A 16,311-nucleotide genomic window follows, 5' to 3' on the forward strand; every position below is an offset into this window, starting at 1 on the left:
TTTTTATTGTTTTTTTTTTTTTTTTTAATGAAATATGAGACATCAATTAATGATTCTAAGCTAAAAACGACAGACATTTTGAATAATATAATTTAATTACCTTCGTTTTATGGCTGGGTTGAAACAAAAGCTGTTGCGCGACGTCTGTAAATGGGTGTTTTCAGGGTAAAAACGGAAAAATTAAAAATAGTTCAGGAGCTTAATGCGCCATGAATCTGCTATGGCAGCATATAGACATATTGTTCTATTAAACACAATAGTTGTTTTGGCTTAAAATACAGCAGTTTCTAAATAGGTGTGCATTCGCAGAAACTGCTTTTTCAGTCTTGTCTGTGTTTTCCGCCATATTCATTTTTTTATTTAGCTAGCCCATTACTGGTCTGTGTATTGTATTGTTTTGCAGTTTGAATAACGACCCTGCACGTTTCATGCAGGCTGTTTTTTTTTGTTTTTTTTTCACACGGAGAGAAGGGTTACACAGTGCATTTAAAATTGGACTTGTTCTGAGTGGTCCAGGAGTTGGTTATTAGCTTTGTGTTGTTTAACAGTTTTCAGGGCTTGGCCTATTTTAATTTACAAACATGTTATGTATGTTTCCTCATGTTCCTTATAAATTTTAAGCTACATACAGTATGACTTGGACTTCCCTGCACAGCAGGCATATTATTTTCCTGCATTCATTCTATAAATCTCACCAAAATAAAGCTACAGTTGTGAAAACAAGTGTTTTTCTTGACTGTCAATGTTCATTCGAAATTGTTGGAAACCTTTATTTTTTGTTTTTACTAAAAAGTCAACCAGTACTAGTCTAAAATTTTATTGAGTTTTCGTCAACTAAAACTAGACTAAAACTTGTTTGAATATTCAGCGACTAAAACTAGACTAAAACTAACACATTTTGACTAAAATATGACTAAGACTAATAAGTATTTTTGTCCAAAAGACTAAGCCTAAAATTAAAAAGGCTGCCAAAAACAACACTGTTGGGGAGTGAGATACTGCTCTCTGCCACCGTTCCTCATTTGCCTGTGTTTTTTCCACTGGTTGTGTAAATGACAAATATAAACTGTATAAACGAGAAGGTCGGGTTGTCCTGGTTGGCCAGCTTTTTATTTCTGTTTCCCTAATAAATGTATATATCTTAGGTGATTATTGTTTTCTTTTTGTTCCTGAATTGTCCTTCGTCATCTCCTGTTCGTTAAGAGAATAAAAGAACCTGTAAAAAGAGAAAATCAACTTTTTTACTTCAGTGTATGTGTGTAAGTGTACATGCATATGTAAATAAAGTGTACATAAATATGTTTGAGGAACTCTTTTATATAATAGTATAGTATTTTTTAAAATTCGCTATGCACTGCGGGCGCGAAAGTTGAGCAGCAAAGTAACAAGGGATCACTCTATAAACAAATACAAAGACAGCAGTGTGTACAAAGTCGATGATGTTCAGTAATTATTGTGGTTATGTTCTCATAAAGCAGGGGTCCCCAAACTACGGCCCGCCTCCACATTTGGTCCGGCCTCCTGAACAAATTTTTTTTTTTTTTTTTTTTTCAATAGTGTTTTTTATTTCCTGGATTTTTTCTGTGAAGAAACCAGAGAGGGTTATTTGGTTATTATATTATATTATATTATATTATATTATATTATATTATATTATATTATTAGGGCTGTCAAACGATTACAATTTTTAATCAAGTTAATTACAGCTTAAAAATTAATTAATCATAATTAATTGCAATTAATCGCAATCCAAACCATCTATAAAATATGCCATATTTTTCAGGAAAATTTTTTGTTGGAATGGAAAGATAAGACACAAGATGGATATATACATTCAACATACGGTACATAAGGAATGGATTTGTTATAACAATAAACCAACAAGATGGCATTAACATTATTAACATTCTCTTATAGCCATCCATGGATAGAAATACTTGTAGTTCTTAAAAGATAAATGTTAGTACAAGTTATAGAAATTTTATATTAAAACCCCTCTTAATGTTTTCGTTTTAATAAAATTTGTAAAATTTTCAATAAAAAAATTAACTAGTAGCCCGCTATTGTTGAGGTCAATAATTACTTACACAATGCTCATGACCTATAAAATCAGTCGCACCCAAGCGCCAGCAGAGGACGGCAAAACTCCATAAAACACAATTAACAAGTGGGCATTTCACTGTACTGTCATTTAAATCTGTCTGAGCGGGGCATGTGTGTTAATTGCGTCAAATATTTTAACGTGATTCATTTAAAAAATTAATTACCGCCCGTTAACGCGATAATTTTGACAGCCCTATATATTATATGATATTATATGATAATATGTGATATTATATTATATTATATTATATTATATTATAATAATTTCCAGGGCGGACCATGCTACAGCAAAAAGACAGCGGAGTGGACCAATCAACGACAGGCGGACGTGACGTTAGCAAAGCGACGAGGGCAGGACGAGGGATTTGCGCTCGGAAGTAAACATACGAGGAGAGCGGAGTTTATTTAACATGGCTAGCGCAAGACAGAATGTTGTCAAAGACTCGTGTCGATGTGTTTTTGGTCATTTAAAACTGATTTTACCGAGGATTGGAACATATTCTCGGCTCTCCTGTTTGCCATCTTTGTTGTTGTGGAGATGACTTCCGACACGGAAGAGTGACGTTGCTCGTTAAGAACACCTCACGCAAATAAACGAATCTGATTGGATGGTTGATTTTGTCCGTGCTCGAGAGACCGTTAATGGGCTGGGTCCCAGACTGTTCTCACAGTGTTTGAAAAATACAGGGAGAACAGTCTGGCCGTGCCAGGCAAATATTATATTAAATTATATTATATTATGTTATTTTTATGTTATGTTTTTATGTTATTTACTTTTGTTCCGTGAAGAATCCAGAAAGGGTTATTTGATTGTGGCTTTCTGAAAAACAATACATTTTTACATTTAGGCACTCCTGCAATCGTCACACCTTTTCTGTTACAAACTGACCCTGGCCCCTCATCAGAGAAGGAAAAAGGTATGTGGCCCTCACAGGGAAAAGTTTGGGGATCCCTGTCATAAAGTTTGCCCCTGCAGATTTGAAATTTCTTCAATCCATCTGTCATTTGTTTTATTCCCTTTTATTCACTCTTATGTTTAGTATCTAGTCAATAAGGATAAAAGACACAGTACTGAATTAGTTGGATGGAGGAGCACATGTGAACGTCCCCCTGGCAGATCTACAGTAGATAAGAGCTTTTAAAGCCACAGAGGTTGATGGGATAAAAACCTACATTCAAATGTGAGCAAAACATGAGCTTTTAAGGTAGATGTGAGTGTGTGTCCTCCATGCCTCACAATGTTAGGAATTATCTGAAAAAAGCTTTGACTTTTATAGGCTTCCGTCTTTCACATTTAGGTACAACCAAATAATTCAATAATTTTGTTGCTTTCAAAGTTGCCTTGCCTTTTATATGTTTTTCTTTTTTTCTAACTCAGCCGAAAATGCTTTTATTTCGGTCTGTCGTTAGTTAATTCCATGAGGGTTTTTTACCACCATAACATCTCATACATTGTGTTCAACCCACTCATGTTATTTTCTTTAATTCCCCTTCAAAATAACCAAAACATGCCTGAGTCAAATTTGTTTCTCCTACTTCTAAAGTAATGCTCCGTTTTTCTCAAGCCACCCTCTTTTGTCTCAGTGATGTCTTGTCTCTTTGGTCATCTCTTGCTCTTAAGAGACACTTGAGAAAAGTAATTCAGAAACATGATCACAGAATGAGACAAATATTAAAAGCTCAAATTCATTTCAAGAGATGTGACTGAGCGCAAATGAGCTACACATTTTTCCTATGGATTGTGCTGCTATAATAGAATTTCTTTAATTAATTTTAAATTTGTCATTAGGCCTCTACTTCATTTCCTTCAGACAACTTCTTTTGACATCCACTAACTCTAGAAGTCTAAATTTGTTCGAAAAGTTGCTGTCAGGGGCAGAGTCTGAAGAGTGCTGCTGCACCCGGGTCCCATTCTCAAGAGCGTAAAGGGGAGAGGGTGTGTTTAAATGGGCGTACATATCACAGCTGGCACCAAACTCTCCGCTTCTGTTTTAGTTTAAGAAATGTGGCAGTCTTTTCGTGATTTAAACAAGCGATATTGTGCTACTGCAGTTTGAGGTGTGTGCATGCCCTCTACTGGCTAACTTCAAACCTACAGGCAAATAAGTCTAGAAGTAATTGATCAGCCCTGATACAAAAAAAAGAATCTGGGTCCAAGGATCAATGCGTATACATCTCTAGAATATACGTACCAAATTTCATTGCGATCTGTCCACGAATAACAGAGGACTAAATGATATTGTACACACCACGAATGATAACAACAACATGAGCCCCGACTTGACAGGTCATCCGCCTGTAAAGGAATTTATGATTGACCAGTGACTGCTAAAAACAGTTGGCCATCCGTGGCAAAGAAAATTCTTCCAGTGCTAGTGTGATAGTGAAGTGGATCTCAATTAGTTTAGGTGTGACAGTGCTTTTCATTGTGCTGACAGATGTGTAGTCAGCTTGTCAGTAACACAATCAAAATAAATGAATACCCACAGAAAGAACACTTATCGTCATGGCTGTTAGTGTCTGCTGTTAACGCTCCGCATGGTAGACAATATTTAGTCTGTTAAGTCATGTGCACACCACATTAACATGATATGACTACGTTTGTCCATGTTATTGAGGTAATGACTATTCTGTGAGCAAGATGACACTGTCCCAGACCGAGACTTTACTGAGATCAAAACCAAGACAAGACCAAGACTTTTGGGTGTTGAAACAGAGAAATAACCAAGCTTAAGAAAATATCAAAACCATAAGAATCAAATTAGGAAAGTTTGTTTTCAGCTTTGATTAATTTAGAGTGGAACGGCTACTAGTACTAGTGTTTCTTGTTATTGTTTTTACCTAGTGCCTGTCCTTAATGTCCATGTAATGAACTTTTAGAATAGCAGATCAATTCTGGTCTTAACAGAAAACCCTGAGTCTCATATAAGAGTTAGTACAAGAATGAGGTAAAGTAAGATTTTTGGAACTCCAGACCAATCCAAGTTTGGAGTGGTGTATTAATACTGACATTAATCTTATGAAGGCCTAAACATGTTAACTTTACCAAAGTAAGTCGTTTTACACTACAGTTGAGTATAATGATTAATTCAGAAATCCTCCTCGAAGGAACCACCAACATGCTCTCGCATGACAATAACGTCTCCATTACCATTAACAATGTACCGATCTCTCCTATTCAGGATAAGAGTCTGGGTGTCATCCTCGGGAGCACGCTCTCCTTCCGCTACCATATCAACGACATCACCAGATAAGCCTACTTCCACCTTCACAATATTTCTCGTCTGCTCCCTTCTCTCACCTGCCATACTGCTTCCACTCTGGTCTGTAGTCTAATCACCTCCCGGCTTGATTACTGTACCTCACTGCTCTTCGGTCTCCCAAATAAGTACAGTTGTGGTCAAAAGTTTACATACACTTGTGAAGAACATAATGTCATGGCTCTCTTGAGTTTCCAGTTATTTCTACAACTCTGATTTTTCTCTGATAGAGTGATTGGAACAGATACTTCTTTGTCACAAAAAACATTCATGAAGTTTGGTTCTTTTATGACTTTATTATGGGTGAACAGAAAAAAGTGATCAAATCTGCTGGGTCAAAAATATACATACAGCAGCGCTAACATTTGGTAACATGTCCCTTGGCCATTTTCACTTCAATTAGGCGCTTTTGGTAGCCATCCACAAGCTTCTGGCAAGCTTCTCGTTGAATCTTTGACCACTCCTCTTGACAGAATTGGTGCAGTTCAGTTAAATTTGATAGCTTTCTGACATGGACTTGTTTCTTCAGCATTGTCCACAAGTTTTCAATGGGGTTTAAGTCAGGAATTTGGGAAGGCCATTCGAAAACCTTAATTCTAGCCTGATTTAGCCATTCCATTACCACTTTTGATGTGTGTTTGGGGTCATTGTCCTGTTGGAACACCCAACTGCGCCCAAGACCCAATCTTCGGGCTGATGACGTTAGGTTATCTTGAAGAATTTGAAGGTAATCCTCCTTCTTCATTATCCCATTTACTCTCTGTAAAGCACCAGTTCCATTGGCAGCAAAACAGCCCCACAGCATAATACTACCACCACCGTGCTTGACGGTAGGCATGGTGTACTTGGGGTTAAAGGCCTCATCTTTTCTCCTCCAAACATATTGCTGGGCATTGTGGCCAAACAGCTCGATTTTTGTTTTGTCTGACCACAGAACTTTCCTCCAGAAGGTCTTATCTTTGTCCATGTGATCAGCAGCAAACTTCAGTCGAGCCTTAAGGTGCCGCTTTTGGAGCAAGGGCTTCCTTCTTGCACGGCAGCCTCTCAGTCCATGAAGATGCAAAACACGCTTGACTGTGGACACTGACACCTGTGTTCCAGCAGCTTCTAATTCTTGGCAGATCTGCTTTTTGATGATTCTCGGTTGAATCTTCACCCTCCTGACCAATTTTCTCTCAGCAGCAGGTGATAGCTTGCGTTTTCTTCCTGATCGTGGCAGTGACAAAACAGTGCCATGCACTTTATACTTACAAACAATTGTTTGCACTGTTGCTCTTGGGACCTGCAGCTGCTTTGAAATGGCTCCAAGTGACTTTCCTGACTTGTTCAAGTCAATGATTCGCTTTTTCAGATCCATGTATGTATATTTTTGACCCAGCAGATTTGATCACTTTTTCTGTTAACCCATAATAAAGACATAAAAGAACCAAACTTCATGAATGTTTTTTGTGACAAAGAAGTATCTGTTCCAATCACTCTACCGGAGAAAAATCAGAGTTGTAGAAATAACTGGAAACTCAAGAGAGCCATGACATTATGTTCTTCGCAAGTGTATGTAAACTTTTGACCACAACTGTACCTCCAAAAACTGCAGCTCCTCCAAAACTCAGCAGCATGCCTCATCACTCAGACCCCCACCACACACCACATCACCCCCATCCTCCGTCAACTACACTGGCTCCCAGTCAGGGGCGGACTGGGACTAAAAAGCGGCCCTGGACTTTGACTCAGCCCAGCCCACAAGAATCGCTGTACGAAGGGAAACACAGATCCTCTAAGGGGGTGCGGGAGAATTTTTTTTTTTTTACATTTTATTGCAAAATGTATCAATTTCGTGCACTTTGAGAGAAAAATTAAGCGGCTATGAAGAACTACACATTGCATTATTATACATTTTAACTTGAATAATCACTGAGAAATTAACAGCACAGTCCAGGTCTCAATGTAGAACCAGAAAAGGCAGGAGACTGCTTGAAGCACAAAGAAAACATGGTATGTTTTATTATAAATCACAATGAAAGAGGCTGTAACTATACATTTTAACTTGAATACTCACTGAGAAATGAACAGAACACTCTCAAGATATCCCTGTAGAACCAGAAAAAGGCTTTGCTGCTGCATGTGCATACATTATTTTACAGCTAAAATATTTTTTCTTAGGAGAAGGATTCTTGGACTAGCGTACTGTAACTTGACACGATTGCAAACGGGGACATGGACTAGCTGGCACTAACCCTTTAATTGCCATTCATTTCATTTCAAATGTAGCTACCTGGTGGATACCAATTGCCAATATACCTAGCAAGTAACTTTCTTCATCCCTACTTACTTGCCCTGCGCTTTTCTGGGAAACTTTCACCAGCTCATCATTACCCTCTTCCTCGTCTGTTGTCTCTCCCTGCACCGGCTGCATGTGAGAGCGGCTGCCGCTCCCACTCTCACCATCGCCGGGGCTGGGCTGTTGCTAGCCGGCGTGACCGTTGCAGCCAGACTGCTGCTTGCGAACATGTGTGTCAACTTGTGACATTTCGATGCTTTGCTCTCGAGTTTCTTCAGTTTTTTTCTCTCTAACCTTCTCTGCGCCACCCTTCTCTTTTCTTTTTTTGCCACCACCATCCATATTGTTTATCCACGCTTATCCGATTTTGCTTCCACAAGGAGTAAGACTTTACCAAAGTAGGCTACTCTGTGTTTTCTTCATTCTTCTCCTATCAGATTGGCGGTTAACAGCCAGGCACATTGCTGCCACCTGTTGGATTGGATGTGAACTGTAGATCATCATAGAGGATGGGATGAGATAAACAGTGATGTATGTATGGCGGCCGCCGGCCGTCCTGAGCACCGGCCATTCTGTGATCCTCCAGAAGCAACAGATTACCAGTCCGCCCCTGCTCCCAGTCAAACAAAGAATCAACTACAAGATCCTCGTCATTACCCTCAAAGCACTCCATGGCCTGGCCCCTCCTACCTTTGCAATCTCCTCTGTATTAACAGTACCCCTTGTTCACTTCACTTTTCCTCTATCTTCCACCTTTCCGTCCCCCGTGTCCGTCTCCCCACCTTCAGTTCCAGAGCTTTTAGTCACTGTGCCCCCCCAGCTCTGGAACTTCCTACCCCCCGATCTTCACAATATATCTACCCTTCCACTTTCAAATCCAGACTGTTTACTCTTTCTTACCCACCATGATCCTTAGCTCTGTTCTATCTTTACCTCCTAATTTTTGTTATCTTAGTTTTGTCCTGCTTTAAATCTAATTTTATGATTGTTTTGTTGTTATTGTGATTCCATCGTTCTTGTAAAGCGTCATTGCGTGGCTTGAAAAGCGCTCTAGAAATAAAATGTATTATTATTATTATTAGAGATTCCCGATATTTGGATCGGATCGGACGCCGATATGGGCAAAAAAAAAAAAGTGCATCGGTATCGGATCAGAACACAGGAAAAATTCCGATCCAGACTTCCGATCCAGTTTTTTTTTTAAAGTACGGTCCGGGTTTTCCAGCGCACTGATTTACATAATCCATTCCAGTTTTTTCTTCGGTTTTCCTAAAATCCAGTCCGCATTTTACGGCACACCTTCAACACACTACATTTACATTACCGTCTCCCAATTTAGCGAGAGACTTTATCGGTAAAAATGTCAGCTGTGTGGGATCATTTCACCTTAAAGGACGACAAAGACGAGGCAGAGAGCAACATATGCCACAATAAAGTCAAGCATAGTGGTAAAGCTGTAAGAAGTTTTAATGCAACCACCCTAATCAAGCATTTGGCGAAATACCACCACAAACAATATGAGGAGTATGTTAAGAAAACCGAAGACAAAAAGAAAAGTCCTACGCAACTAACACTGGCAGAAACTTTTGCTATGCGTGACAAACTGACACTTGACAGTCCCAAAGCCCAGGGAAGAATTCATTCTGGATGACGAGCCATCATCTCACGTGAGTAAAGACGCACCATCCAACACGCGATTCGGCCGCTGAAGATTAGAGAACGTTTCACAAACATTCAAATTCCGATTATTGAAATATGTCAAGTAAAGCGGAACTAATACATAGCGCGGTCTTCGGGACGCAATGAGAAACAGACCGCATTGCATCCCGAAAGTAAACATAACTTGTCTTAGACCCGGGTAATGCCAATGCTCAACTCACGGCTTTAGCTCAACTCATGCCGCTGGATAAAAAACACAATACCTGACTTCTGCTAACAGCCGCAACAAACTACGTCAACGTCATTTTACTGGAGATAATAGATATCATATGTATATAGAACCAGATGCTACACGACAGACATTGAAGTATTGAAAACCAGATGCGTTAGTAAACAGCCGCCATCTTAAAGCAGAAGACTTCCCTAGTAGGCTGTTGTGAACCTTCCAAGCGAACCTAATTAACTTTTTATCCAAAATACTCCTAAATTGGCAAAATCATGACTTGAATCTATCTTCAAAACAGTTTTAAGACTTTCACATGTCGAAAGTAGACAGAAGGGAAATTACGGAATAACGGGAGCAATTTTAACAACTTTAACAGTTGATTCGCAAAATTAAATGAATGTAGTTTAAAGCTGCTGATACAGAATGGGGACTTGAGTATTTTATTTACTGTTTTAAAACTGTTTAAAATTAACTTGATACTGAAATATTTGTTTATTTAAACCTGAGATGCTTTTTATACAATTTTTGTAACTAATGCACGAAACATTAAAAGCATCTAATAGCTTGGGGGATTTGTGGGATTTCCCACTGAGGTTGTTGGTGTGTTTTGCTTTTTTAAGACAGTTTACAATATTATTTGCACGTTTTACTGACTGACTATGCCATTTGTTTGTTATTTATAATGTTTTGTGTTTGTCACTGAATAAACAGGTCAGTTTCTTGTTACCAACCGTTGTGTGTTATTCAAACTCACCTAATTCAGCTGGCTAGTTGTTATCAAGAGTACCAAAACCTTTTTCAACATGAGTCTGACAACTAAGTAAGGAGGCTAAATAACTTTAAACTTTAACTAGGGCTGTCAAAATTATCGCGTTAACGCGCGGTAATTAATTTTTTAAATTAATCACGTTAAAATATTTGACGCAATTAATGCACATGTCCCGCTCAGACAGTATTCTGCCTTTTGGTAAGTTTTACAGCAAGGTTTTTTGTGCTGTCTAACAGCGAACTCTTGTGGTCGCTTTGCGACATGGTTTATTGCTTTCTAGCCAGTTCAATATGGCTGCACGACGTCTCGGGCTGACGCCTACGTTGTAATGTTGTGCTTACATGATCCTTGGACAAGATTTGTCCGTAAGTATGGTTGTTGTAAAGAATGTACATATTATGTTAGTAAGCGAAATGTTATATTTTTTGTATGAGAGGCTTTTTGTTTATGTTTAGTGAACCTGTATAGCGTGCTAAGCTAACGTTGTTGCTAATGCAATGCTTGTGTACTTTTTTTTGTAGTTTCACTACGGTCTAAAGAGGACAGTGGTTTGAGGCCATTTTATTAATAAATCAGATGAAAAAGGAAGAAGTCTGATTATTAAGGCGTCGTTCACTAGCTGTCTAGCTTTGGAAAAAGTAGACGCTTCGGAGTGAGGACAGCATAGACAGATTTAAATGACAGTAGAGTGAAATGCCCACTACAGTCCTTGTGTACCGTATGTTGAATGTATATATCCATCTTGTGTCTTATCTTTCCATTCCAACAATTTATTTTACAGAATATATATAGATAATTTACAGAAAAATATGGCATATTTTATAGATGGTTTGAATTGCGATTAATTGCGATTAATTACGATTAATTAATTTTTAAGCTGTAATTAACTCGATTAAAAATTTTAATCGTTTGACAGCCCTAACTTTAACACATGCTCAGATAGGTCGGTATCGGTATCGGCCAGTATCGGTATCGGATCGGAAGTGCAAAACAATATCGGTATCGGATTGGAAGTGCAAAAACCTGGATCGGGACATCCCTAATTATTATTATTATATCACTACATCAAAACCATTTGAACTGGAAGATCTTGCAGTGATCATTCACTGGATGCCCTTTTAATTTAAATGGATTGTACGTGTTTCCTTGACAAGGGCTGCCAATGCATAAAGCTGATAAGACAAGAGTTTTCATGTAAACTTAAATGACTTTTTTTTTTTATTCCATCCTCATAGAATAATACTTACTGCAGCATATATGGAATTTTTATTTAGTTCAAACATCAAACTGCTTAATTCAGATGTAACCTGAAATCACACTGAAACACATAATGGGAAAATAATGTTAAAGGGTGCGCAGTGTTCAACACGGAATTACAGTATAAGGGCAGATTCTTCCATGGTGACTGTATTAGTCCATGCCAGCATCTTTAAAATTACCATTATTTTGTGTGAAAGCGGCATACCAGGCGGCTGATGAGAGGCAAAACAAAGATATATATCACGATGACACTAGATTAGCCCATAACAAAGCTACCTTTGTGCAGCAGTGGGAGGCCACTTGTCAATATAAAGGTCGTGCACAGCAGTCCGCAATACTGCTCTGATTTCAAGCACAGCCATGTGATGAAGTATTTTGTTATACCTGCTGCGCTCAAAGATATTTGGACAAAAACAGCAGAAGCCTTAGAAGTTTTCCCCTCTATATTGACTGATTTCAGAAAGTAAATCTGAGCAAACAGGTACAGGGTCATGAATGTACTCTCCACAATGGCTTCCAAGGCCAGAAGCAGGTCAAGTCATACAATTCCAATATTTCCATGGAAAACCACTCCATTAATAGGGCAGTGACACCGAACAAAAAGCCCACAGTAGCACTAAGCCATAATAGAAGCATGAGTAAATGTGTGAGTGAAACAATGGTGTCTGTGGAAGGATTATGTGCCATCATCCAGCCTCCATTCCTGTTCTCGTGGATAAGAAATGTGACTCACCATTCCTTTTGTTCAGTTTGCAGTTGAATTACAGCCCTGGATTGCTGGAGAATTTCCCAGAGTAAATATTCTCATCTTTTCAAAGGGTAAGTTGTGCATGAAGGTTTATTTAAATGAGAAGTTTCATTTCTCGTTAGGCACATTCACATTATGTTCTACTTGGAAAAGAAAATTGTCTTAGCACGAGCTAGATGCATATTCAGATTTTATGTGCCTGTTGCTTTATGTGCATGCTTGTGTGTGTCGTGTGTGCTACACTATAATACGTATGGGAGCCAATCACAAACTGGCCTATAAAAACTCGTAGAGGGACGGTGGGAACGAAGCGAGAACATAAGACTTTGCCTCTGTTAATATGCTGGCTGTCTTCTCCTGCCTGGCCACCTGAAAGATGACACAAGTGAAGACAATTTATTATAAAGTTAAGTGAAGCTGAAACTGAGATAGCAACCAGGGCATAGCTGAGATGACTGCAGAGACATCCCAGGTTTGGTGTTAAATATCAGCCATTAGCCTCCTTTTAATGATATGCACCTCATTATGATACCTGATCTTTTCTCTAACAGTAATGACAAGAAAGGAGCAAACTACCTGGCTCATAAAACTGCTCATCTCAGGTGTCTACTTGCATGTTAGAGTCTCTAGGTGCATGTAATTAATCACGGCGATGCTTAAGATCCAGACACACCTCAAGATTGCATTCACAAAATTTTAACAGATCTACATATTTCTATAGACAAGTTTCCTGAGCGAAATATAGGTGGCGCCATCTTGGACAATGTCTGCCTCAAACATCCGGTTTAGAGAAAATGACATGTATTACGGTTGAATTAAGCAGTGTGTTGACAAAGTTAAAACTGCAAAATTAAAGCAGAGGAACTCACGGACTCTCCAAATGACGTGATGAGATTGCATGATGATTCTTATCACTTCGTTGATCATTCATGGACAAAATTATAATTATGCCAGCCTGTGTTGACGTGATGTGTAGATTGATACGGCGGCCACTTGAGTGACAAAAATGAGGTGAAATTAAATGAGGTGAAATTTCAAATTATATTTAATTTGCCGACTACAGAAGGTCTGGCAGGGAATTTGTTGTTACAAAGAAATGCTACAAGGTATATAGGCTTACATATAAACAAAAATAGTACGTCATTTTTTTTATTGCAGATATTGATCGCAATAAAATATTTGGACATGATTCCATTTCTTGTTTTATTTAAAACGATTGGTGCATATGCAAAACAGGTCAATAAATCACAATTTATAAAACCATTAGAAAAATATTAATAAAGGTTGACCATATGAGGAATGTGTTATCAGACAGCAGAGCTTAAGGGACCCAAACTTTCACCTGACATTATGAGACCCTCGCCGGCATTCAGACGGGCTTTCTCCCGCTATCCTCGGTAATTCCAGCTCTAATAGCGTATCTTAAAGTTGCTGCAGTTAAGAAGCTCGTAGATAGATCTCGGGATCCAGCTAACGATCCACCGCTAGGCGAGCCGCTTTCTGTCCCAGGCCCTGCCTCTCGGGCGCCCCCGGGAGTCGAGCCCTCCATCATAAAAAGTAGAACGCCCTTAGTCTCGATATATGTCCATCGACGTGTAAGTCAAGTTGTCTTCCCTTGCCTAACAGCGTTTTCCAGCTGTAAACAAACGTAAAAAAAAAAACTTGTAACACTTGCATTTAGCGTTGACATAATTGTGCCATCTACACATAATGAGTAGCAACAGGCTAGCAGCAGATACAGTAGTTGTAGGAAATAATATTAAAAATCATCATGATTACAATCATATTTGTAATAACAATATCAAAGGCAACAAGTCGTTTCATGCGCAAGATTTTAGCTTTAGTATTTTTTGAGCACAAGAGACATGAAAATGCAGAGATAGGAAGAACATAGCTTCCATAACACCAGCGGCAACATGGCTACAAAATCACCTGATTTTTGTGGTGGCACGAGCTTGGTTCAACATCTGCCTTCATGAACATGTTGTCCTCCCCTGTCGCGATGATAGCAGATGGATGCTGTATTCCAAATTGTCTTTTTTAGGGGAATTTGATGAGTAATGTTACTCCGGCTTCACCGTTGTTTTGAATGGACAAATTCTAAAACGGAAGTTGCTGGCAGACATAAGGAAGTAAAGCGGAAGTTCCTCGGAAACTTGTCTAAACAACAGTTTAACAATGCTCACACACAAGCATCAGTAGAGATATGAGTTGCCCCTTTAAAATGCAAGGCAAGGCAAATTTATTTCTATAGCACAGTTCAACACAAGGCAATTCAAAGTGCTTTACATCACTTGAAGATCACAAAAATCACATGAAATCAGTAGAACGTAAAAACAAAGACAATTGAAACGGGAAATAAAATTATACATAAAAATCCCATTTAATCACGTATGTAATAAGAAAAAAGAAAAAATACTACTACTAATTATAATAATTGAAATCAGCAATGGAGATAAAGCACAAGAAGAATAGAAAGAAAATAGATTGAAAAATATAGATAGTTATAGATATGCTGTGCTAAATAAGAGCGTTTTAAGCCCTGATTTAAAGGAGCCAACAGTTTGAGCATACCTCAGACCTTCAGGTAACGTTATCCAGAGGTGAGGAGCATAATAACTAAATGCTGCCTCACCCTGCTTGGTTTTTGTTCTTGGAACATACAGGAGACCAGTTCCAGATGACCTTAGGGGTCTAGATGTTTCATAGGAATCTAACAAATCAAGCATGTATTTTGTCCAAGGCCATTAAGTGTTTTGTAGATGAGCATTAGTATTTTGTAGTCTATCCTTTGACTCACTGGAAGCCAGTGTAACAATTTCAAAACCGGTGTAATGTGGTCCAGTTTCCTTGTATTTGTGAGGACTCTGGCTGCAACATTCTGTAGTAGCTGCAGCTTCCTGACTGATTTTTTTAATCAACACCAGTAAATATACCGTTGCAATAGTCCAATCTGCCGAAAATGAATGCATGCATGTGACCTAGGGAATCGAAATCCGATTCCAATTCGGAACCGGTTCCTAGTGTTTCGAGGCCTCGACATCACAATGAAAAAGCCTTAACGATCCCTTTAACGAGTCCTGAAGACGCATATTGCGTCGTGACTGTCTTGTTGTCCAAACGCATCAAACTAGCATGGCGCCAAGAACCACCCGCTCCAAAGTTTGCCTACACTTCACCAGGGAAGAGGGTGAAAATGAAAGGTTACGATGGTTTAGCACGAAGCACGAGCATTGCAGCCCTAAACATAACAATGACAGCACATAGGTTCAAACGCTCGAAAGTGTGTCTTCACTTCACGAGTAAAAATTACAACAAAACAACTTGCAATCATTGCAAGGTGGAGATAACTGCATCGGGAGGGAATAGACTGCACTGTCCTCACCGAGACAGCTATACAGCTAGCTAAACTCCGAAATGACGATACAGAAGACGTTGGTATAATTTGCTGACTTTTAATCAACCGTCACTTGAAGAGTGAAACTAAAAATAGAAAAGAAACAAATCAATTTCGTCCCCAACAACAAACAGGTTTGCATCAACGTAAATCAGCGATGATTAGCTGCTAATTCAGTCATAACAAAACAATTAGCATGCGTTCGCTAGCATTAGCACATCGTTCAAACCACTACACAACTGGATTTAAGTGTCCGATCGCAAGTGGAAACACACAACAACAACACAAAAGATGATACATACAGGCGTTGCCTCTGTAGATATTTTACAAGCATTAACAAAGAACGTAGGGTCGTAGCAGTGCTTCCCTCTCTCACTAACTCGCTCACTCGCTTGGATGCGGCATTTCTCCTTTGCGTTTAAGTGCGCTCTTCTTCACGTGAGCGCGTTCTTCGCGTGAGGAAGCGCAAGGGCACCCCCACTTCAGCGTGAAAGCACCATAAAAACTAAAAGGCATGCATTTCAATATACTGGTAAATAATACACTTAAACAGGGGTCCCCAAACTACGGCCCGCGGGCCGAATACGGCCCGCCCCGACATTTGGTCCAGC

Source organism: Corythoichthys intestinalis, chromosome 4 (assembly GCF_030265065.1).
Source record: "Corythoichthys intestinalis isolate RoL2023-P3 chromosome 4, ASM3026506v1, whole genome shotgun sequence".
Classification (NCBI taxonomy): Eukaryota; Metazoa; Chordata; class Actinopteri; order Syngnathiformes; family Syngnathidae; genus Corythoichthys; species Corythoichthys intestinalis.